Raw genomic sequence first — 24,501 nt, forward strand, 5'->3', positions numbered from 1 at the left:
TCTATCTGTATCAATATATCTGTCTATATATCTATCTGTCTATCTATCCATCTATTTATATCTATATATTTATTTATCTTTCCAATTATCTATTTATCTATCTATCTGTATCAATCTATGGGTCTATATATCTATCCGTCTATCTATCCATCTATCTGTATCTATCTATCTATTTATCTTTCCAATTATCTATCTATCTATCTATGTCTTTATCTTTCTATCTATCTATCTATCTATCTGTCTATCTCCCACCACACACACAAACACCTTCCCCCTCCCTTTCATTCCTCTCCCTTCTTCCACTCCTCTTCCTCCTCTTCCCTCCACTTCTTCAATACCCAGACTTCCTTTCCCCTCCCTTTTACCCTTCCCCTCTTCTGCCTCTTCCCCCTCCTCCTTCACCTCTCCCTTACCCACAAACTCCCAATGCCCTCCCTTACAAGTTACAACCCTTCCCATTCCTCCCTTTCCCTTCCATCCTTTCTTTCCTTCATTCCTATACCCAGGCTTCCTTCCCCTTACTTCACTACCCCTTTCTCCCTTTCTCTCCTTTCCCTCTTCCATTTATCGCTTATCCTCATTCTCCTTCTGCCTTGCCTTACCATCCTTTCCATCCCTCCCCTTCCCTTTCCTCCCTTTCTTCCCTTCACTCTTATACCTAAACTTCCTTCGCCCTCCTTCCCTCGCTAACCATCATCCCTTTTCCCTTTTCCTTCAATTCCTTTTCCTCTCCCTTGCCATCTCCCTCTCTCCCTTTCCTTTCCCTCCTCCCTGTTCCTTCACTTCTTTTCCTCTCCCTTACCATCTCGCCCTCACTCCCATTCCTCCACTCCTCCCTATCCTTTCCCGTCTCCCTCTTCCTTCACCTCCTCCTCTCCTTTCTCCCTTTGCTCCTTCCAGACTCTCCCTCCTTCGCTCTTCCTCCCTCGGGCAAGTTCTTCAACAGGGCTGAACAAATAAACTCATTGTGACGCGCCAAAAAAGTTGTCAGTACTTAACGTTGAAGTGCAAATGAACTTTATTTATGTGAACTCCCTTGTGGGGGATGCGTGGCTTTCAAGGCGAAGCGGTGTGTGTGTGTGTGTGTGTGTGTGTGTGTGTGTGTGTGTGTGTGTGTGTGTGTGTGTGTGTGTGTGTGTGTTATCAGTGCCCCATCTACCCCCCCCCCCTCATTTCTCCTCCTTTGACATACACAAGCACGCACAAACACACACACATATACACACGTACACACACACGCATGCATAGACACATGTTCGTATATATACATGCATACAATCACACACACACACACACACACACACACACACACACACACACACACACACATTGGGTCTTCCTTCCTCCACTTTCTCCTCCTCTCCTCTTCTCCTTCCTCTCTTCTTCCTTTTGCGCCTCATCATCAACCCTCTCTCTCTCTTTCCTCTTCCTCTTCTATATTCAGCTTTTCATCTTCTTCCTATTCCATTTCTTCCAGTTCATCTTTCTAATTTTCCTTTACTCCTGTTTCTCTTTTTTTTCTCCTTGTTTTCCTTTCCCTATTCTCGCTATGTCTTCTTCTAACTATCATCATCATCATCATCATCATCATCATCATCTTCCTTCTTCGTGAGTGTGCTCGAAGGAAAGTGAGCCTAGGTGGGTTGGTTCTAGTTCCCTCATTTGTATCCATTTATATTCCCCGCATCCTTCCCTTTAGAATGAAGGGAGGGGAAGGGGGGCGAAGGGAGAAGGGCGAAGAGGCATAAAGGGAGGAGAGGTGAGGGAGAAAAGGTAAGGGGAGGAAGGGAAAAGGGAGTGGGTTGGGAAGGGAGGGTCGTTTTAAGCCTGCTATGTTTTAAGTTTCCTTCTTCTTTCCCTTCTATATTTTTTTTTCCTCATTCCTCCTCTTTCTTTCCTTCCACAATATCCCTCTTTCTTCCACAATATTACTCTTTCTTTCCTTCCACAATATTCCTCTCTCTTTCTTTCCTTCCTTCCTTCCTTCCTTCCTTCGACTTTCCATCCCTATCTCCTTCCTTTACTCCTCCCTTGCTTCCCTCCACTACACCTTCATTTTCCCCTCTCTCCTTCCTATTTCCTTTTCTTCCCTTTCTCTCCTTTCCCTTCCATTTTCTCCTTCCTTTCATTCCTCCTTATCTCCTTTCTCTCTTACTTTCTATTCTTCTATTTTTTTCCATTCTTTCCCTACCTTTTTCGTTTATACCTATTCTAATCCATTCTCCTTCCCCCCTTTCTCTCCTTCATACTTTCCCTCGTGTCTCCTTCTCTCTCTCCTTTAATCTGTTATTTCCTCCATTTCTTTGTCTTCTTTTAATTCCCTACCCACTTTCTCCTTCCACCTTATTTCTTATTTCCTCCTTAATTCTCTTTCTCTGTCTCTCATTTTATTTCGCTAACAACACTTTCCCCTTTCCCTTCTTACCCCACTCTCCCAATTTCAATACTATCTCTCTATCCCCCTCTCCCTTCCTTCATTACTCTATCCTTCATTCTCTTTCTCTGTCTCTCATTTTCTTTCGCTAACAACACTTTTCCCATTTCCCTTCTTACCCCACTCTCCCTATTTCAATACTATCTCTCTATCCCCCTCTCCCTTCCTTCATTACTCTATCCTTAATTCTCTTTCTCCGTCTCTCATTTTACTTCGCTAACAACACTTTTCCCTTTCCTTTCTTACCCCACTCTCCCAATTTCTATACTATCTCTCTATCCCCCTTTCCCTTCCTCCCTCCCTCCCTCTCATACCCCCTTCTCGGCCCTGTTGGAAGGCAAGGCTCGCCACTGATGTTATTTTCCCCGCGGTGAGGGCGAAGCGGCCGTTCTGAGGAGGAATATTTCGCTGTAACACCGCGCCGCTTGTTGGCTCAGATCTCGGCTAAATGGGAGAGAGAGAGCGTGCCCCAGATGAGGCCAGCCCAAGGTAGCCCAAGGTAGCCCAATGAAACGCAATTCTGGCCCAGTGGAACCAAACCGAAGCCCAGGAAAGCCCAAAATCTATGTCAACCTGAATGCAATATAAGTCCAATCTGAATTCAGCCTAACTTAAATAATTGTAAGTCTAGTCCAAACCCAGTCCAGTCGAGACCACTCCATTATCAGTCCACTATAGCCCAAACTAACCTAACCCTAATCCATGTCAGCCCAGTTTTAGACCTACCGTTTCCCAAGCCCAAGTACAGCCTAATACAAGTCCAAACCAAACAAGCCCAAATCTACCTTATCCTACTATGCAGCCCATCTCAAGCCTAACCAAAGCCCAAACCCTAGTCCAACCTAACACCAGTCCAGCCCAACATACGTCACTCAGCCCAAGCCCAATGCAACCTGACCTGAGCCAAAACAGTCCAACATTAGCCCAGACCAACCAAATCAAACCAAGTCCATTTCCTGCCCAATCAGAGCCCAAAACAGCCCAAGCCCAATCCAAAATCAGCCCAATCCTACCCCAAACAGCCTAATCAAACCCCAGCCCAAAATCAGTTCAGCCTCAGTCTTAACCCCAGCCCAACCTCAGCCCAAACCAGCCCAATCTAAGCCCGCCCACACGCTTCTCGCACACCAGCTGAGCCTAATCTCCCTCTCAGGCTTTTCAATACAAACAGACCAACACATAACTATACTTAACCTGTTCCCTTGACCACGTGACGCGACTACGAACGGGGAGGTCACGAAAAGGGGGGGCGGGGGAGGGGGAGAGAGGCGCCAGAGGGGAGGAGGGGAAGGGGGAGGGAGGAGGGAGAAGGGGTTGTTGGAAGGAGACTGGAAAGTGAGGGGGTTGGGGAGGGAGGTTGAGGGAGGGGGTAGGGGAGAGAAAGAGGGAGGGGGTAAGGGAGAGAGAGAGGGGAGGAGGGTAAGGACAGGTAGCTTGAAAGGTAGATAGGTAAGCAGGTAGATCGAGGAGAGTAAGCAGGTATAGGAAGATAGGTAGATAAGGAAGGCAGGTAGATTGGAAGCTAGGAAGATAAGCAGATGGTAGACAGGCAGGTAGGTTAGGCAAGTAGATTAAAAGGTAGATAATGAAACAGGCTGAGGAAGATAGGTAAGCATATGAGGTCAGGTAAGTCTCACTCTCACTCTCTCTCTCTCTCTCTCTCTCTCTCTCTCTCTCTCTCTCTCTCTCTCTCTCTCTCACGTATATATATTTTTCCTTTGCCGGCTTGTCGCGCAAAATGCAGTGGGTCGAATATAGTAAAGACAGAGACAGATTCTGAGTCATTGTTGGTCTCTGCTGAGGAAGGGAGAAGAAAGGGGAGGGAGAATGGAGGAGGTGGGGAAAGGGAGAAGGTGAGGGATGGGAGGGGGAGGGATAAGGGGGAGAAAGTGATGAGGAGAGGGGGAACGGAAGGTGAGGGAGGGAGGGAGAGAGAAAAAGGGGAAAGGAGGAAGGAAGGAGAGGAAGAGGATGAGGTGGGAGAAGATGAGGGAGGAGAAGGGAAAAAAGTGAGGGAAGGGATGAGAAGGGAATAAGGGTGAGAGGGTGAATAAGGGAAAGCAAGGGAGGGGTAGAGGAAGATCAGGGGAAGGTGAAGGAAGGGGGGGTGAGGGGGAGACAGAGGTAAGGGAGAGGGTGAAGGGAGAGAACTAACGGAGAAAGAAGAGGGAAATGGGGAATAAGGTAAGGGGAGAGAGAGAGAGAGAGAGAGAGAGAGAGAGAGAGAGAGAGAGAGAGAGAGAGAGAGAGAGAGAGAGAGAGATGAGGAAGGTAAGGGGAGGAAATAGGTTAGGTAAGGAAGATGATGAAGGAGGTAAGGATGAAAATGAAGGTATGGTAGAAAAAGAGGAAAGCTGAAACAGACGAAAAGAAGAGAGAGAAAGGAGGACGATGATGGGGGAAGCAGACTAAAATAAGAAAGGAGGAAATAGAAGGGGATGGAAGGGTATAAGTGTGTGTGGAATAGGAGTTAGAAGGTGGAAAGGGGAGGGAGTGGAAGAGTGCAAAATATACGTAGAAAAGACAATTAAACCAAGCGAAGTAAACAAACATATGAAAGTAAACAAGACAAACAAAAACAGACACAAAAACACGATTTCAAAACACAACAAACAGAAAACGAAAAAAAAACAAAATAGTTACTTGTACATAATTTCCCTCTGACCTTGTTTTTACCTCCTCCTCCTCCTCCTCCTCCTCCTCCTCCTCCTCCTCCTCCTCCTCCTCCTCGTCAGTTCGATACCAATAAGAGGAGAAACAGAGCACTAAATTCTCACTCTCTCTCTCTCTCTCTCTCTCTCTCTCTCTCTCTCTCTCTCCTCCTCCTCCTCCTCCTCCTCCTCCTCCTCCTCCTCCTCCCTCCTCACTCACTCCCTGCCTCCTTTCTTTCTCTCCACCTACATTTCTCTTTCTCCCCTTCCTCCTCCCTCCCTCCCTCTCTTTTTCACCCCCATCCAAAAAAAGAGGAGGAGGAAGAGGAGGAGGAGGAGGAGGAGGAGGAGGAGGAGAGTAATGGCTGTGTTCATGTTTTTCCTTGTGAGGCTGACGGTGTATTGGACTGTGTTGTTGTTGTTGTTGTTGTTGTTGTTGATGGTGGTGGTGGTGGTGGTGGTGGTGGAGACGTTGATGCTAGAGAATGACCTTGTAAAGAAGAGAGAGAGAGAGAGAGAGAGAGAGAGAGAGAGAGAGAGAGAGAGAGAGAGAGAGAGAGAGAGAGAGAGAGAGAGAGAGGAGGAGGAGGAGGAAGAAGAAGAAGAGGAGAAGAAGTTGGATGCTAGCAATGGAGGAGGAGGTGGACGAGTAGAAGCAGTAGTAGTAGTAGTAGTAGTAGTAGTAGTAGTAGTAGTAGTAGTAGTAGTAGTAGTAGTAGTAGTAGTAGTAGTAGTAGTAGTAGTAGTAGTAGTAGTAGTAGTAGTAGTAGTAGTAGTAGTAGAAAGATGCCTGAAGGAGTATGTGAAGTGTAAAAAGTAAACATTAAATAGAAGTCCAAAATGATGAAGAAAGGAGATAGAAAAAAAGAAAAGGAGAAGAGGAAGAAATCAGAGGAAAAAGAAGAAAATCCAGCAGAAGTAATGATGAAGGAGATGAATGGGTACGAGAAAGAGGAGGAGAGGAGGAGGAGGAGGACGAGGAGAAGGACGAAAACGAGGAGGTAGTGACGTGAGGTGACGGAGAGGGAGAGAGCGCGCGTGGCAGTGATGGAGGTATGGCTCAATCCACTTCCCCTAAATCGGTCAGGCGGCGGCAATGGCTCCGACAAACAGGGACCAATTTGTGCCTGATACCGGCTGGACACGCGCCCCTACGACCTTCTTATGGCTCTATATTGCCTCCAGCGGGCCAGGGCGGAGAAGAAGGAGGTGTGCCGGCGAGGGTGACTGCGAAAACTGCCTGGGAACGAAGGGAGGAAAGGAGGGAGAGGGAAAAGGAAAGGGATGTGAAAAGAAAGGCGAAGATATGAAGAAAGGATAGAAAGAAATGCAAGTTATCAAAGGAATGAGGAAGGAATTGGAAGGTGGAAAAGGGAAAGTTATCATATATTTACAGCTCTTGTATATCTGTTACCCTCCTTGTTAGTGTTTGTCTTATCAGATGTTTACGATTGATGTATATCGGTTACCCTTCTTGTTAGTGTTTCCCTATGAGATGCTTACGACTGTGTTGTTATGGTCATTCCTCTGTTTGTTCGTCTTTTGGGTCCCGACAAGGTGAAGAGAACAGCGATAGATACCAAAAGAAAGGGAGATAGAAAGAAAGACAAGTAACGAAGGAATGAGGGAGGGATTGGAAGGAGGAGGAGGGAGAGGAAGAGGGGAGGAATAAATCTGGGAGAGGAAAAGAAAGGAAGAACAGAGAGGAAGAGGAAAGAAGAAAGGTGAGAGGGAAAGTGGGAGAAAGGGGAGAGAGGGAAAGAATGGGAGAAAGAAGAAAGTAAAGAAGCGAAGAAACGGAGAGAAAATAGATGAAGATGGGAGGAGGAGCGAGGGAGGGAGAGAAGAAGGATAAGAAGAAGAAGGATAAGAAACAAGAGGAGGGGAAGAAACGAGGAGGAGAAGAGGGGAGAGAGAGAGAGAGAGATGAATCAGAGTAGGAGAAAAATGAAGTAGAAAGAAAGAAAAGAAACAAAGGAGGGAGAGGAAGGGAGAAGAAGATGGGAGAGAAAATGACATGGAAGAGATGAATCAGAAAGGAAAAAAGGAAGAAGAAGAAAAGAATAAAGAAATGGAATGGGAAGAAGGAGAAGGAAGAGGAGGAGGAGGAGGAGGAGGAGGAGAAGAGGAGATGGGAAAAAGAGGAAGGGGTTGAGGACGTATAAAAGACAGAGAGGAAAGAAGAAAGAGAGAACAAAGGGAGGGAATGGAGGGGAAGGAAGAGAATGAGAAGAAATGAGAGAAAGGGAGAATGAGAGAATGAGAAAGGAGACAAATAGCAAAAGGATCTCTCTCTCTCTCTCTCTCTCTCTCTCTCTCACACACACAGAGAGAGAGAGAGAGAGAGAGAGAGAGAGAGAGAGAGAGAGAGAGAGAGAGAGAGAGAGAGAGAACACAAAGGAAAGAAAAAAAGAAGTGGATTAAACGAAAAATTATCATGAAATCTAAAAAAATATCGAGGAAAGAAAAACGTTGAGAAAAAAAATAAGAAAAAGAAATTAAAGAAAAAGAAAAAAAAGAAAACTGGCAAATTAATCCAAAAAAAAGGGAATAAAAATAACGAAAATTAACAGAATAAAAGAAAAGAAAAAAGAAAAAATATCACAATCTCTCGAAAGACAAATAAAATACGAGGAAATAAAATAAATAAGGAAAGAAAAGGAGAAACTTCCTGATTAGTTTTGTTGAAGCTAAATGAAGCGGTCGAAGTTTCCAAAAAAAAAAATAATAATCTCTCTCTCATCCTAACAACTTTTTTCTTTCTTTTTTTGGGTCTATATTAAATTTCTACCATCTATCTATCTATCTATCTATCTATCTATCAACCTATCTATCCATCTCTATCTATTTCTTTTTTCCCTCATTATCTTTCTACTAATCTATCTCTTTCTGTCTATCTCTTTATTTATCTATTTTTCATTATCTTTCTGTGTCTATCTATCTATCTATATCTATCTATCTCTAACAAAAACGACTCCCTATTTTCTCTTTCCTATAGATTGCACTCCGTTTTCTACTTCATCTCTTCGTTCTCCCTCCTGACCTTCACTTCTTTTTTTTCTCATCCATAAGTCACAACGTAATCAGACAATGGCTTTTCGAGGGGACGATTTGACATTTTTCCATCGCTTTCTGGATTCACTGTTGCGTTCATGCTTGTTTTACCTCATCCAATTAATCTTTTTATCATACATCAACTCGCTTTATTTTCTCGGTTTACTTCACTTCACTTCAATTTCATCTCATCCTGTTCACTTCATTTCACTTCCTTTCTTTATTTCGTCTCAATCTTGCGTTACCTCATCTAACTAATCTTTTTATCATACATCAACTTGCTTTATTTTCTCAGCTTACTTCCCTTCACTTCACTTTCATCTCATCCCGTTCACTTCATTTCACTTCCTCACTTTACTTCGTCTCAATCTTGCGTTACCTCATCTAACTAATCTTTTTATCATACATCAACTTGCTTTATTTTCTCAGCTTACTTCACTTCACTTTCATCTCATCCTGTTCACTTCATTCACTTCCTCACTTTACTTCGTCTCAGTCTTGCGTTACCTCATCTAACTAATCTTTTTATCATACATCAACTTGCTTTATTTTCTCAGCTTACTTCCCTTCACTTCACTTTCCATCTCATCCTGTTCACTTCATTTCGTCCTCTTTCTCTCCTCCTCTCCATCTTTACTTTATTTCAACTCTTTGTTTGTACACTTCACCTCACTTCACTTCCTCATCCACCTCGCCCTCTTCCTCTTGCTCTACTTCCCTTCCTTACTTTACTTCCCCTTCCATCTCCTCCTTTTCTTCATTTTCTATCACCTTACTTTACTCCTTAATTCATCCTTTGTTTCACTTCCTCTTCCTTCTCCTCCTTACCTCACATCACATCATCTCCATTCCTTCTTTTTCCATGTCTTTCCTTCATTAATTCTTCGTTTTTTCTTTCTTTTATCTATATTTTTTTCTTTCTATCTCTTTCCTTCCTTCCTTCCTTCTTTTTATCATTCATTCCCTCATTCATTCTTTCCTTTCTTCCTTCCTTCTGCCTCCCTCCCTTCACACGCGTATACCAACCTTTACCTGTCTGTGTCTTAATCCCGGAAGTCCAGGTGAAAAAAAAAGGTAACAGATTAAGGCTGAGAGGGGGATGGAAGGGCTTACAAGACTTACAATTTTGATTTACTGTATATGCCTTTCTCTCTCTCTCTCTCTCTCTCTCTCTCTCTCTCTCTCTCTCTCGCAAAAGCATGAGAAGGAAGTTGGATTTCGGTTCAGTAATTTGGTATGCGAGTTTATATAAAGTTTGGTTATGTTTGCTTATATTCTCTCTCTCTCTCTCTCTCTCTTGATTTCTCGCCTTTTTGGTTTAGGAAAAGGTAAGGGAATTAGTTTTCGATACCTGGCTATTTCTCAGGTGAGTTATTTGTTGATTTCAAGATTTATTATAATATTGTAGACTTGATTTGGTCTTTCATACGCTTCCTTTTTAACTCATGTCATATTTTGTTGTTGTTGTTGTTGTTGTTGTTGTATGTGTTTGTTTTTTATACTCCTGTTTTCTTTTCTTTTAACTTAGAAAAAGGTATGAAGGTAAATGTGAAATATCTGTCAATTGATTTCGATAACTATTTTAATCTGTCTTTTTTTATTTCAACTTTCCTTTGTTTTGTTATTCCTTTTTCCTTTTGCATACTATTTATGACTTCAGGAAAAGGTAGGAAGGTCGTTTGTAATACCTATCCATTCCGCAAAAGTATAAAAAACATTCATTTCGATGCCTGTTCTCGGTCTGGCCTGTACAGTTCAGGTTTATTTTATTTTTTTATTATATTTTTTCACCTGTTATCTACTACTACAGGAAGAGGTAGGAAGGCAAGTTTGTAACACCTATCCATCCCGTTAATTAAGGTGTTAAAAAATGTAGACCTATTAACTGATTTATTGATTTATTTCAGCCTGGTCTTTTCATTCTGAGTTTGGGTGACTTTCTATTCCCTTTCCTTACCCATTATCTACTACGTCAAGAAAAGAGAAATAAGGAAATGTGAAAAAACTGACCAATACGTTCATTTCGGTCTTTTCATTCTTGGCTTAGTTGACTCTCTATTCCCTTTTCTTACCCATTATCTACTACGTCAAGAAAAGAGAAATGGGGAAATGTGAAAAACTTAACCAATTTATTCATTTCGGTAATTGGTTTGGTCCGGCCTTTGCATCTCTAGCTTGGTTTGTTTTTTATATCGATTTTTTCACCTATTATACACCAACCATTTGCATTTCAGAAAAGGTGAGAGGTTTAATTTGACATGTCCAGTCACTTTCCCGGGTGCACGAAAAACCGAGGTGCTTGTTAGAGTCTTGTTTGTTTGTTTTTGTTTGTTTTTGTTTTGTTTTGCTATTCATTTTTTTTTCTTATCTATGTTTTCTAATTCATACTTTTCTTCTTCGTTTCTTATTAACACTCTTTTTCTTATTTATATTTGGTCTTTTGTTGTTTTTTTCTTATTCATGGTGTTTTTTTTTACTCATGTTTCTGTTATTCATATTTTTTTGTTTCATTTCCTATTCCTGTTTTTTCTTTCATATTTCGTCTTTTTATTCATTTATCATTCATGTTTTCATTTTTCACGTTTTTCTTATTAATTTCTATTTCATGTTATTTTTCTCATTTGTTTTGTTTTCTTTCTAGTTCGTGTTTTGCTTTTGTTTTCTCCTCATTCTTGTTTATTTGCCAACTTCTTAAATAAACTCTACTTCAACTTCTTTCTTACTCGCGTTTGGCTTTTCCACATACGTTTACTTATCACCTGTTCTGTACCTCCTTTTTCTAATTTACGGAAAGGTATGAATACAGGTTAATTTGCCACACCTGTCCCTTCCTCAGGTATACAGACACTCGTGGTATTCGTTAATTTTTAGTCCAGTTTTTTTAGATTAATATTCCTTTCAACTCGTTTCAGGAAAGCTAGGTAGATAAGTTAATTAGAGATACCTGGCTTTTCTGGGAAGGAAGAAGAGGAGGAGGAGAGGAAGAGTAATAAGAGGAGGAGTAGGAAGAGGTGAAGGACATGGAGGAATCAAATTGACATATTCAAATATATTTCATTACGTTATATTAAATTTCCTTATATATTTGCATTACTTTTCATCTGTGCCTCGGAGTTCATTCACGGCAAGAGGTGAAAATGAAGTTGATTTGATACCTGGATTTTCTGAAGAGGAGGAGGAGGAGGAGGAGGAGGAGGACTGGATTTGGGCTCTGCAGTTCAATATTGGACGTGTGACCTTCTCAAGAGTAAGTCACCAGGTTCGGAAAATGTCACCACCACCACCATCACCACCACCACCACCACAACCACAACCACCATCACCACCACCATCACCACCACCAACAACAACACACCCACTCCCTTATTCACGTATTTACTCGAACCTCATTTCTTTTGTTTCTATCTCTTTTTTGTTTAATTGATTTCATGTATGTTTCTTCATTCTTCTTTTCCGAGCTTTTCTTTTTTTTACAGCTAAGGAGACAGTTGAGTCAAGGAGGTCCAAAAGAGAGGTCAATTTCGGGAGAAGAGGTGTCCTGATGTTTTTTTTTTTTTTTTTTTTTTTTTCAACACCCCCACTACCATCATCATCACCATCACCACCATCAACACCACCATCACCACCATCATCACCACTCTCATCACCATCACTTCCATCATTACTGGTACTGCCTTGAACATGACTTGAAACACCACTGCAATACATCACCATCATCATCACCATCATCACCATCATCTTCATCACCATCATCATCATCATAATCATTACCACCACCACCACTATTACTTGTACCATCATTTTTATAGCTATGTCATCACCATCATAACCACAACCACCAGCACCACTACCAATAATAATAATAATAATAATAATAATAATAATAATAATAATAATAATAATTTACTCTCTCTCTCTCTCTCTGAAAATTCCTACTTCCATCGCTTATTTATCCCCAAAAAACATCTGCATTCTTCCATAATCCGAAGACTTTTTCTTTCTTTTATTCCGTTATTCTTGAAACCTTAAAAAAATAAGTGAGGTAAAATGTAAGACGAAATGTGAAAACGTAAAAGAAGAAAAGAAAAAACGTTGCATATCCGAGAATTTTACGGTAATGCAAGAATTTCCTTCCCTCTCTCGATCCTTCCTTCCTTCCCTTACCTTTGAGAGAAACGCGTCGCTGAAAACAAAAGAAAATCGAGAGAACCAACAATGAAAAATGAAGGTAAAATTAAGACAAAAAAAACGAGAAAAACAACAATGAAAAAAAGGGGGTAAAAGAAAGAAAAAAAACAGAAAAACGATAAAAACAACAATGAAAAAAAGGCGGTAAAAGTAAGACAAAAAAACGAGAATAACGAGAAAAACAACAACGAAAAAAAGGCGATAAAGTAAGACAAAAAAACGAGAAAAACAAGAAAACCCAAAAAGAAAAGAAAAAGAGTTAAAATTAAAGGAAAAATCGTAAATCACAAGCCTCCTCAATGATCCTTAATTTACTATGCTTTATAATGTCACAAAAGGTTGGACCAAACAATAAAATAACACTAATCAACAACAACAAAATATAGGTAAATAAGGTCATCAGATAAACATTTGGAGTCTTACGGAAACGCTGCTCCGTCAAACATTACTTATTTAACATTTAATTTCACGGTGGAATAAAGGTCAACCCTGATATAGTACAAGGTAATCATCAAGGCAATCCCTGTTTAAGGAGAAAAATAAAGCAAATAAACAAGTGAAAATAAAAATAATAGCGATGTGAATAATGAAGATAAAAAATGAAAATAGAAAATGATTACAACCTTATTAATTATATAAATATGGTTGGCGTTATGAGGCATGTGCCCTTCAATGATCACAATAAAGACCACGATTGTTAAATGTTAAAATAGAAAATAATGGAAACTTTATCAAATATTCATATAGGCCTAAGGTTCGTGTTATGAGGCACGTACCCTTACCATGTTTAATAATCAAAATAAAGATCTTGAATGTATAAAATGATGATAAAAAATGACGAAAACTTTATCAAATATACAAATAAGGTCCGTGTTATGAGGCATGTGACCTTATCAATTTTAATAAAGAAAATAAGAATGATGAAAATAATAAATGAAAATAGAAAATAATGAAAACCTTATCGTATATACAAATAAGGATCGAACTAAGAGCATTGAGACCTTACAAATTTTAATAATGAAAATAAGGAAGATGAAAATAAACACTCAAAACAGAAAATAATGAAAACTTTATCGTATATACAAATAAGACTCGCATCAAACGTCCATGTGACCTTACAAATTTTAATAATGAAAATAAGGAAGATGAAAATAAACACTCAAAACAGAAAACAATGAAAACTTTATCGAATATACAAATAAGGTTCGCATTTTGATCCATGTAACCTTACTAATTTTAATAATGAAAATAAGGACGATGAAAATAAACACTCAAAACAGAAAACAATGAAAACTTTATCGTATATACAAATAAGACTCGCATTTTAATCCATGTAACCTTACTAATTTTAATAATGAAAATAAGGACGATGAAAATAAACACTCAAAACAGAAAACAATGAAAACTTTAACGTATATACAAATAAGACGCATTTTGATCCATGTAACCTTACTAATTTTAATAATGAAAATAAGTATGAAAATAAACACTCAAAACAGAAAACAATGAAAACTTTAACGTATATACAAATAAGACTCGCATTTTGATCCATGTAACCTTACTAATTTTAATAATGAAAATAAGGACGATGAAAATAAACACTCAAAACAGAAAACAATGAAAACTTTAACGTATATACAAATAAGACTCGCATTTTGATCCATGTAACCTTACTAATTTTAATAATGAAAATAAGGAAGATGAAAATAAACACTCAAAACAGAAAATAATGAAAACTTTATCGTATATACAAATAAGACTCGCATTTTAATCTATGTAACCTTAGCAAGTTTCTTTCAGCCTTCACGACGCCTGCAATCTAGCTGATGAACACACAAAAATCTCATTTCTCTTTTTAATCCAGGAAAATTAAAGGACGCCCAAAAATTTCGCTTCGTTCCACTCCTCGAGGCGCGAGACGGACGGAATTTTTGAAGCTAAGAAGAAAAAGGAGAGAAAATGAAGAAAAACTTGTATTATACGAAATCCCGAGGTATTAATGAAAGACTTGCTCCTTATCCTCCCAAACGAACGCCGGTAATGAAGAGAGCGAGAGCGAGAGAGAGAGAGAGAGAGAGAGAGAGAGAGAGAGAGAGAGAGAGAGAGAGAGAGAGAGAGAGAGAGGGAACGTAGGCAGGAAGGCAGGAAATAAGCCGATAAATAAATAAAGTTCTATAATAGCGAAGTCATGGGCGCTGAACGGAAGGAGGAGGAGGAGGGGAAGCAGGAGGAAGGAAAGGGGGTCGGATTGGAAGGTTAAGGGGATCGGGGGGCGGTATAAGAGGGCCTTTAATTCCCTTATATATCAACGTTTTGAGAGGCAGCCCACTGAGATATGTTCACAATAACCGGGGATGCGCAGACCCTCGTATTGCGTCATAAATCGCAAAAATTCTAACTGCTATTTACACCCAGAAAATTCACTCCATTTCTCTGGGACGACTTGAGACTTTGCCGGGATAGGGAGAAGGAGGAGGAAGGGATAAGGAGGGTGAAGAAGAGATAGAAGAAGAGAGGAAGATGGAAAAGAGAAGGAGGAAGAAGGGATATAAAGGAGGGTTAAGAAGAGATAGAAGAAGAGAGGAAGATGGAAAAGAGAAGAGAAGGAGAAGGAGGAGGAAGGGATAAAAAGGAGTGAAGAAGAGATAGAAGAAGAGAGGAAGATGGAAAAGAGAAGAGAAGGAGAAGGAGGAAGAAGGGATAAAAAGGAGTAAAGAAGGAATAGAAGAACCGAGGAGGATGGAAAAGAGAAGAGACGGAAGGGAATGAAAATGACAGGAGACTTAGTTGGAATAGGGAGAAGAAGGAAGGGATAAAAAGGAGGGTAAAGAAGGAATAGAAGAAGAAAGGAGGATGGAAAAGAGAAGAGAGGGGAGTGAAATATAATAACAGGAGACTTAGTTGGAATAGAGAGAAGGAGAAAGGGATAAGAAACAGAAGGAATGAAAAGGAAACTGGAGGAGAGGAAATTAAAGAAAAAGGAGAGAAACGAAGGAAAAGATAACTAAAAATTCAGATGAGGTAGGGAGAAGAGGAAGAAGAATAAAGAATAAATTAAGGAGGTATAGGAGAGGCGATAGAGGAGATAAAATAAATAAAGAAAGGGGAAAAAGGAGGAAGAGAAAGATGATGACTGGAGATATAGAAAAGGGAGGAAGAGGAAGATGTTATATAAAGGAAAGTGAAGAAAAGGAGATAGAAAAACGAAGAAGGATAGAGAAGATTAAGGGAAAATGATGCCTAGAGATTAAGAAAGGACAAGGAAAAGAAAAAAGAAGATGAAGAAGAGGAAATTAGAGAAAAGGAACAAAGAAGAATGACAGAAAAATGAGAAAGAGTGACAGAGAGGAAAAAGAAGGAAAATGGATAACGAATAAGAATGAGAATAAGAAAGGTCATAGAGAAACAGAAGGAAGAATAGACATGTATAAAACAGGTATAGAAAAAACAAGAGGAAAAAAAGACAAACGAACTTGACGTAACGAAAGAAGGAGGAAGAGAAAAAGAAAACAAAAACGGAAATTGATAAACAAGATGAAGAAAAAATAGAACAAAACAGGAAAATCAAAGTAAACAGAGAAAATGAAGATACAGAGAAGAAGAGAGAAACAGAGACAGAGAGGAAGAGGATAGTAAAGGATAGGAGATAGAAGAGGAAGGAAAAGAGGAGAGGAAAGAAGATGACATGAGAAATAGAAGGAATAAAGAAGAGGAAGAAGAAAAGGAGATAAAAAGGAAGTTAGAGAAGAGATAGAAGAGGTGGTAAGTAGGAAAGGAGAGAGAAGAAAAGAGAGAGGAAAGGTGAGGAAAAGAGTAAAGCTAAGTAGAGAGAGAGAGAGAGAGACAAAGATGAGGAGGAGGAGGGGGAGGGGGCAGGAGAGGGCACAGGGTAGGTTAGGTTAGGCCAGGTCACTCCACGCATGCGCAGCTTCAAGTGCCTCTACTCGGCTCAGGTTTCTGGTTAGCCAAGTGGCAGCCGGGAGGTAATAAATAAATAAATGCGGATACATATTAAGCGACACATCTGCGGCCCCCCATCTGTGCACACCGCTGGCTGGCTGGGGGGGAGGAGGGAGGGCGGAGAGAGGGGAGGGAAGAGGGGAGAGAAAGCGAGCGAGGGAAGGGGAGAGGGGTAGTAAGGAGGAAAGGGGAGATGGGAAGGGGAAGCAGGAGAGGAAAGGGGAGAGGGGAGAAGGATGAGAGGGAAGGGGAGAGATGGAAGAGGGGAGAAGGTGAGAGAGGGGATAAAGGAGAGAGGAGAGAAGGGGAGAGGGGAGAGGGGAAAGAGAAGGGGATACTAGGTTAAGGAGAGAGAAGGGTAAGATGAAGGAGGGAGAGGAGAAGAGAGAGAAAGGGAGGGGTAGATAAAAGAGGAAGAGAAATAAAAGGGAGAATGGAGTATCTTGTGTGTGGGTACAGGAGAAGGAAGTGAGTTCATGGGAGAGAGGGAATAGGAGAGGGAGAAGAGAGAGATGAGGAGGTTTAAAGAAAGGAGGAAGGGAAGAGAAAGGAGGAAGGTGGAGGGAATATACTGGGGGTGAGATGAAGGAGGGAGAATAGATAAGATTCATGGGGTGGATTATTGAGGGAGGGGAGACTGGGGTGAAGAAGGGGAGGGGAGGGAGATGAGGGGTTAAAGAAGAAAGAACTATTGGTGGAGGGAATATACTGGGAGGGTGAGATGAAGGTGGGAGAACAGAGATAAGATTCATGGGGTGGAATATTGAGGGGGGGGAGACTGGGGTGAAGAAGGGGAGTGGAGGGAGATGAGTTAAAGAAGAAAGAACTATTGGTGGAGGGAATATACTGGGAGGGTGAGATGAAGGTGGGAGAACAGAGATAAGATTCATGGGGTGGAATATTGAGGGGGGGGAGACTGGGGTGAAGAAGGGGAGTGGAGGGGAGATGATGAGTTTAAGAAGAACTACTGGGGTTGAATATCACGTCAAAAAGGTCTCAATCAACTAGTATTTTTTTCCTTAACGTTGGGAATGAAGAACTCGAGAGGGCAGGAGAGAGAGTAAAGGAGAGAAGGGGAGGTAGGAGAGGAAAAAAGGACAGGGGAAAGAAGGGGAAAGGGAAAGAGTAAGGCCATGTGATCTTTTAAATAAGGGTTTTTATCTCCTTTCGTTAGAGGTTGAGGGAGTGAACGATGAATGAAGTACCTGGCCTTACCTTTCCCTTCGTTGATTGGGCAGGTGACGTTCCTTTCCCTTGGCCAGCACGTTCACCCCTTCGCCCTTCACCCATACGTTCGTTACTCCTGTTGATAAGAGAGATAAAACACCTTAATAGTCAGTCTCATCACAGGTATTTCACATTACAGGTAAAAAGTTTAATAGAAAGTGAAAATTTATGGAAGTTGTTCATATTGGCACACGGAAAATGATAAGAAGCGAACATTTATCAGACGTTTTTTATTTATTATTTATTTTTTTATTTTTTTTATTATGTTTGTCTATCAAGGGGCAGTGTGTTGAGGATTTGTTTGTTTGTTTGTTTGTTTGTATTCTGACTTATTAAATTACTCTTTCGATTATTTTCTATTTGGTTATTTTATTTATTTTTTATTATGTTTGTCTATGAAGGGGCAAAGTGTTAGGGGTTGTTTGCCTCTTTGTTTATCTGTATTCTGATTTATTACATTGTTCTTTCGATTATTTGTTTTATTTGATTATTTTCTTTTTTTTAATGTTTGTCTATCAAGGAGCAGTGTGTTGTTGGTCTGTTTGTTGATTTGTTTGTCTGAATTCATCGTTCGGTCTGTCCCTCCCCTTTACCATAGAATATATGAATACATTAATAAATACTACACACCATCACACCTTTAAATAAATATAGCATGCAAACCAAACACCTCCACACACCTACACACACCTGCTACACACCTGAAACAAACTGACGTGACTTCATATTTACAACTTCACACATCTGCTCACCTTTACACCTATGAAACACACCTGCCAGGAAGCCCCACACACCTGCTAAACACCTCCTAACCAACCCCACATCCACCTCACATTTACACATCTGCTACAAACCTGCATAACATTACGCACACCTGACAAAAAATACACATCTGCCAGCCCCACACCCAACACACACACGCACATACACACACGTTTCTAGGCCTACCGGAGCATGATGGAAAGGAGAGAGGAGAGAGAGGATCAGGTGAAAGAGGGGAGGAGGGAGAAGGAAGACAGGGAGGCAGGGGAGGAAAGGAAACAGGGTAGAGGGGAGACGGGGAGGCAGGGGAGGAGAGGGAACAGGGTAGAGGGTAGAGGGGAAGGCAGGGGAGGGAAGAGAACAGGGCAGAGGGGAGAGGGAAGGGGAGGGACACATTACACCAAGCTTTTCCAACTCATCATTCGCCGCTATCAAATTTGCTACTCCCGCGCATTAGGCATCGCTGTGCAAAATCCGTCCCTATGTTAAATTACTAATGCGCGATGGAACTCGGAGCGCGCGAATTCACAGTGCGCGATTTTATTTCCGTTCCCAGAGCTTGACGAACGCATGGGCAAGTAATGAATCACGGGGTTGTTGTTGTTTTTTGTTGTTTTTTTGTGCCCTTGAGCTGTCTCCTTTGTTGTAAAAAAAAAAAAATTAAGGGACACATCGCTTACCTACACACGCGCGCAAACAGTGGTATGTAAAGGAATGAATAAGAGAGTGAATAGATAAGTGGTTAGGTGTGTGTGTGTGTGTGTGTGTGTGTGTGTGTGTGTGTGTGTGTGTGTGTGTGTGTGTGTGTGTGTGTGTGTGTGTGTGTGTGTGTTTGTGTTGGTATGTGTAATGTATGTTTTAGAATTGTTGGATGTGATAGTTTTTTTGTTTTGTTTTTTTCTCTCTCGTCTTAGATTTTCATTGATTCACTCTTACTCAGTTTTTTCCTTCCTTCCTTCCTTCCTTCCTTCCTTCCTTCCTTCCATCCTTCTTTCCTTCCTTCCTGACTTACTTACTAATCTTCTTTCCTTATTATCTCTCCCACTCCTTCCTTCCTTCCTTCCTTCCTACTCTTCTTTCCTTATTATCTCTCTCCCACTCCTTCCTTCCTTCCTTCCTTCCTACTCTCCTTTCCTTATCATCTCTCTCCCACTCCTTCCCTCCCTCCCTCCCTCCCTTAAATCTTACTGTAACAAGATATACACACACACACACACACACACACACACACACACACACACACACACACACACACACACACGTAAGGTAACACTTGGCAGCCTTTTCCTGGCCCTGAGTGAGTTGGGCTAAGCCACGCTGAGCCACCCTGAGCCACACGCAGCAACTTTAAGTCCACGCTGAGCCACGCACTGACTGCCTGCTTTGATCTCCGTCCATCAGCTGCCCGCCACCTCCCTGATCCTCTAACCCCCCCAGCCCCCCAGCCACCCCCCCCTCCTCCTGCTGTTGATTCTGATATTGATGCTGATTTGTTCCTTTCATCTCCTACTGCTTCATGGTCATCCTATCCCTTCCTCCTTTCTCTCTTTCTCTATTTCTTTCCTTGCCTCCCTCTTCCTCCTTTCTCCTTCCTCGCTCATTCCCTTCTTCCTTCACTCCATCTACTTTCTGCTTATCTCATTCCTTCCTTCCTCCTTTCCTCCCTCAACTCTTTCTCCATTTCTTTCTTTGCTTCCTTCTTCCTTCTTTCTTTACTCCTTTCTTCTTCCTCGCTCCTTCCCTTCTTCCTTCAATCCATCTACTTTCTGCTCATCCCATTCCTCCCTTCATTCCTCCCTCAACTCTTCCTCCATTTCTTTCCTTGCCTCCCTCTTCCTCCTTTCTTTACTCCTTTCTCCTTCCTTCTCCCTCCCTCCCTCGCTCCTTCTCTTCTTCCTTCACTCTATCTTAGACTTTATGGTTATTCTATCCATCCATCTCTTCACTCTATCTCCATTTCTTTACTTGCATCCCTCTCCCTTCTCTCCCTTCCTCCCTTCCTCTTTCTTTCATTCACTCCTTCAATGTATCTTCTATTTTCCAATTATCCCATTCCTTCCTTCCTCCCTTCACTCTTTCTCCCTTTCTTTCCTTGCATCCATCCCTCTACAGCAGTCCTTACTCCCTCCCTCTCCCTTCCTCTTTATTTTCTTTCTTTCCAATTATCCCATTCCTTCCTCCTTTCACCATTTCTCCCTTTCTTTCCTTTTCCTCCCACAATCCTTATTCCTTCCCTCCTTCTCTCCCTCTCTCTCTCTTCTTCCCTTCCTGCTTCCCCATCCCTCTCTCACCTCCCTCCCTATCCTCTCTTACCTCCCTGCCTTCCTTTCCCTCCCTTTCTCTCCTTCCCTCATTCGTATATTCATCTCTCTCCCTCGCTTATCTTCTGGACATAGAAAAATTAGTACAAGAGGAGAAGGAAAAATGGTGGAGAAGTACGAGACGGAAGAGGAGGAGAGGAATGAGGACGACAGCAAAGAGGAAGAGGAAGAGGAAGAGGATACGTTTCAGAAGTCAAGCAGAGATTGTTCAAGCGAATTTCTATAAGCATTTCCAGCAAGCTCTGAGACAACACGAGGAAGAAGGAGGAGGAGAGGAAGAGGAGAAGAAGAAAAGAGGAAGAGGAGAGAGGAAGAAGAACGGAAGAGAATAGATTACAGTATTTACTCCATCTTCAAGACTCCTCTTACTCAGGACACCAAGAGGAAGGAAGGAAGGAAGGAAGAAATGATTGAGGGTTGGAGGGATGAACATATGGGAAAAAATATATATAGAAAAAAACTGAAAGGAAAGAGGAAAAAAAGAAAGGAAAGAAAGGAAGGAAAGGAGGAGGATAAAAAGAAAAGAAAATAGGAAGAGAAGGAAAAGAAGAAGGAACGAGAGAAGGGACGAAAAAATTATAGGAGAATTAACTGAGATCAAATATTAGGGAAAAACACACACACACACACACACACACACACACACACACACCCGCCCCCCCCCCCCCCCACACACACACACACACACACTAAACACACCTCGGATACCATATTAGTTTAGTAGAAAATTAAACTCGAAATCATAAAAGTGGAATATCGTAATTAGGTCCATATGGATAGGTGGATGGCTTCTTACCTCCACACACACACACACACACACACACACACACACACAGAGGAAGACGTACAAGTATACACGCTGTAAGTAGATTAATGAGACGAATAAATTAAACCTTGTGAGAGAGAGAGAGAGAGAGAGAGAGAGAGAGAGAGAGAGAGAGAGAGAGAGAGAGAGAGAGAGAGAGAGATTGGATATATGTGATTTTTCCAGGATATTAATCTTTTGAATGTGTTTGTTATTGTTGTTGTTATTGTTGTTGTTGATATTGATGCTTTTTGTTGTTATTCATGTCTGGAAGTCTATTTTCCCATTATTACAAGACAAATAAATATAAGAGAAGACAAAAGGAAGAAAAAAGACAAAGATAACACAAAAAATAGAAGACAAGAATAAGACAATAAGGACAAAAAATTAGACATGAAAATCCAAAAAAAAGAAGAAAAAAAAAGGAAACAGGATGCATCAAATAAAGGACTGAAAAAAAGAAGACAAGAAAAGACAAATAATAACAAAAGAAAACAAAAAAAGCTAAAAGACCAATGAGAGACAAAAGAAGAACAGAAACAAGGCAAATAAAAGGATATAAAAAGATAAAAAAAGAAAGAGAATTGAATAAAAGACAATCAATAAATAAAATAATAAATAATAAATAAAATAAATAAAATCAATAAAAGACACAACAAAATATAAATTCAAAAAACGTTGCGCGGCTGTTTATTCCTTTTTTTCAGATAAATTATTGTTCATTCCATTAGTCAGGTCACGTTACTTATGTGTTTGACGCGCGTGAATGAATGACTCTGGAATGCGGCGTAACTTTTCATTAGATTAAAAAAATATATGTATACCTGCCTGCTTATATACATACATACATACATACATACATACATACACACCTGTCTGACTACCTACCTACCTACCTACCCACCTGTCCACACACACACACACACACACGGACACACACTCAAAATGCATTGCCACAGGAGTAAGCATATAAAATGAATCAATTTCTCTCTCTCTCTCTCTCTCTCTCTCTCTCTCTCTCTCTCTCTCTCTCTCTCTCTCTCTCTCTCTCTCTCTCTCTATCTCTCTCTCTCTCTCTCTCTCTCTCTCTCTCACACACACACACACACACACACACACACACTCTCTCTCTCTCTCTCTCTCTCTCATGGGATGCTTTTAGAGAAAGAGAGAGAGAGAGAGAGAGAGAGAGAGAGAGAGAGAGAGAGAGAGAGAGAGAATAAGAAAACAAGGAGGAACACTCTATCGCAAAAACATAGAAACCGCGCTTGGGGGAGAGAGAGAGAGAGAGAGAGAGAGAGAGAGAGAGAGAGAGAGAGAGAGAGAGAGAGAGAGAGAGAGGGGGGAAGGGGGGAACCAGACAGGGAGGTGAATGAGAGAGCGAGATAAGAACGAAGGCAGGAATGAAGGAGGGAGGAGGAAGAGGAGGAGGTGGAGGAGGAGGAGGAGGAGGAGGAGGAGAGTTAAGGTTCTGAGGATGCGGGTAAGAAAAACAGGAAGAAAGGAAGAAGAAGAAGAAGAAGAAGAAGAAGAAGAAGAAGTGGTGGAAACGATAAAAATGTTGATCAGGTAAAGGTGAGAGAGAGAGAGAGAGAGAGAGAGAGAGAGAGAGAGAGAGAGAGAGAGAGAGAGAGAGAGAGAGAGAGAGAGAGAGACGTATAGGTAAACAGGATTGAAGAAAGGAGAGGGAAGGACGGAGAAGGGAAGGAGGGAGGGGAGGGAGGGAGAGAAAGACGGAGAGAGGGGCAAGAAGGAGGAGGAATATCAAAAGGAGATAGAATTCGGAGGAAAACAGAGAGCGAGGAAGATAAGACTGTGGGGAGGAGGAGGAGGAGGAGGAGGAGAAAGAGGAATGTTTACGTTCTTATTCCTCCTCTTCTCTCCTCCTCCTCCTCCTCCTTCTTTAAGCAACGGTAACACTAATCACTGTTACCCCTGGGCTGGACGATTTTGCCTGGTCTGGAAGCCTGCCGTAAGCCCAATATTGCTGAGGCCTTCCAAGAGGCTATATATGGCCTCTTGTGGCCATGAAATTGATTTTTCTAGGGATACCAACCATGGTGAGTGACTTCGTCGGCGTTGGCTCGACGAAGGCCTGTGTTTGTTTACATCTGGTTTCCAAGTCAAGCGAGAGTGCAAGGTGCTGTGTTTTATTAATTTGTGTGCCGTTAGTGATCATTAATTATACATTAAAACTAATAATTTCAGTATATAATAATATAATATGTATATATTTTATTATATAGGATCATTTGGTTTTAGTTGTATGCTTGATTACTAGTCTCTCAATACCTCTGCTGCGCCGGGCGCAGCAGAGGTTGTCGTACTCAGAGCATAGTATTTACCGGTTTCTGACGCCTAACTATTGCCAAGAAACATCAGGAATTAACTATTTTAACGATAATTAGAAGTGAATCTCCTTATTGGGGTCCACGAGACAGTTTTTGGGTCGGAAGTCGGTAAATGTAAGAGGCTGAGTAAGACAATCTGGCAACTTTACGTGACGGTGCGCCCAGGCGTACCACTGGGAGAACAACGGGCCAGCGCGTCCACTCAAATTTACCCTGGGCTGGGCGGTCTCTCTCTCTCTCTCTCTCTCTCTCCTTTATATGCACATGAGGGAATTTCTTGCTATGTAATCTCATCACCACCACCACCACCACCACCACCACTACCACCACCAAGCACATTCCTTTAAGTTCCCCCTTTCAGTGCAACCAAAGAAAACGGGAATGACTTAAACGCAATATTTTCTGGTCGCCATTCATAATAATTTTCGTCATTATTCACGTAATTTTTTCCTCATTAACGTTGTGCGGGTTGGTTGTTTACTACTGTGTTGGGGGGGGGGGGTATGTGTGGTGGGGAAGGGGGGAGGGAGTGTGTGTGTGTGTGTGTGTGTGTGTGTGTGTGTGTGTGTAGAAGTAGAAGTGGCAGCAGCATTAGCAATAGTGGTAGAGGTAGTAGTAGTAGTAGTAGTAGTAGTAGTAGTAGAGGTTATATTTATTTTTTATTGTTTTATTATTATTATCATTTTTACGGCTTTTCATCATTATTATTAACACTGTAATTATCAACATTATTACTATTATTATTATC

At 41.3% G+C, this 24,501-nt stretch overlaps 1 long non-coding RNA gene across 2 annotated transcripts in view; it reads right to left on the reverse strand.

Moving 5' to 3' along the window:
• LOC126983301 (uncharacterized) overlaps nt 1-23,485 on the reverse strand; it is a 156,080-nt gene extending 132,595 nt beyond the window's left edge. Inside the window, exons 1-2 of one of the 2 annotated variants that reach the window (XR_007735772.1) lie at nt 23,336-23,485; nt 17,503-17,590 (exon numbers count right to left, since the gene is read on the reverse strand). This is a non-coding gene — a long non-coding RNA (uncharacterized LOC126983301). The remainder of the gene's footprint in view (nt 1-17,502; nt 17,591-23,335) is intronic. The other variant, XR_007735773.1, reaches the window with a different exon arrangement.
• Nucleotides 23,486-24,501: the final 1,016 nt, after the last annotated feature.

Source organism: Eriocheir sinensis, chromosome 53 (genome assembly GCF_024679095.1).
Source record: "Eriocheir sinensis breed Jianghai 21 chromosome 53, ASM2467909v1, whole genome shotgun sequence".
NCBI lineage: Eukaryota > Metazoa > Arthropoda > Malacostraca > Decapoda > Varunidae > Eriocheir > Eriocheir sinensis.